Consider the following 1,671-nt stretch of genomic DNA (forward strand, 5'->3'; position numbering starts at 1 on the left):
ATATAATATCGATAAATATACCTATACCTATATTAATAATTTAATTACTTTACTTTTATAGGTAATTAAAAAAGGGGTAAGAATAATTTTTATATTAAATAAGTATATTTAATTCAACGGTAGGATTCTAAGGTTTATAAGTAATCCGAATAATATTATATTACCTATGAAAGATAAGAGGTTTTAAGTAATCTTTCTCTACCTTAAGAACTACTATTTCGCTATAACTATCTTTAATTAATTAGCAAACTAATAGGACTACTATAACTTTAATCTTAAAGACAATATATTAAAAAATATAAAGACGGCCTTAATTTTATTATCTTAGAAATTCAGTATTTAGGGAGCATTAAAATTAAACTTAGGCCTTATTGTTTAATAAGTCGAATTTGTTACCCAAGCCTCTAATTAGATCTGTAGATTAATAGTAGTAGAAGTTATAAGAATAAAATTAGTAGAATATAATTTAAATTTTTAAATATTGAAGCTAAAGACCTAGTAATAGAATATAATATAGAAGTACTATACGGTATTTAATTAGGAATAGAAAAAAAACATTATAGTACGGTAGTACTAGAGAATAATTTATAATACTTTGCGAATAAAGTAATAGTATTCTAATAATCTACTTCGTAAATTTAAATTTAAAATATTATATATAATCGACCAAAGATTAAATAGCTTCTTATTCTAATAAAGCAAATATATACACAGTATTAAAGGAAAGCCTTAGCGTTTTATATAGCCAAGGAATTATATTACCTAGAATATTAACAGCCGTATATAAGGATTAGGAGGTATAAAGATCCTCTTTCGGTACTAATTATATAATAGCCCTAATACCTTTATCAACCTTCCTCTATTCTAATATATATCTATAAGACCTATTAAGGGAAATAGTAAAAACGATTCTTCATTTTCTAATTCTTTATTATCTATATCTTCCTCTCCTATTTTTACAATAAAACGAAAAGAGGTTAGAAGATTAACTTCTTCCTTTAGCAATATTTATTTACCCCTACTTATAAATTCTTTTATATAATTAACTCCAATTCTACTTCAATAGATTATAATTCGTTCGCAAAGCTTTAAGATAACGAATTAACCATCTTCTACTTTAACTTCGTTTCGTCCAATAGTATTATTACCCTTAAATCTTTAATTAATTAGGAAATAGAATATTTCTATTTAATTAACTATTAATAATAATATACGCCGTAGTTTAATACTAATTATATCTAACCCTTCTAGGGGAATTAACGCTCTTTCTCTCAATACTCTAATAAATTGGATATAATTACAAATTCTTCTACCGCCTAAGAATATAGGAACTTTCGAACTATTATTAAAAGATAGAACTCTATTAGTACTAAAAAGTATTAATTTACTAGGTAATTTAAAATTACCTATAAATTTAATATAAATACTTACTTAGGTAAAGCGGATTAATTAATTACTAATTCCTTTAAATTTTAGGAAGCCGTTAAACCTATTTACCCCTCCCTATTCTTCTTAATATAGACATATACTATTAAATTCTATATTTATCTTATAATAAAGATTATTTCTAATAACCGGATTTAAGAGCTTCTACTTTATAAGAGAGATATTTATTACGGGCCGAAGCCTAGTATTTAATAAGATAGTTACGGATATACTACTTAATTTTAA

This window comes from Neurospora crassa, linkage group VII (assembly GCF_000182925.2).
Source record: "Neurospora crassa OR74A linkage group VII, whole genome shotgun sequence".
NCBI lineage: Eukaryota > Fungi > Ascomycota > Sordariomycetes > Sordariales > Sordariaceae > Neurospora > Neurospora crassa.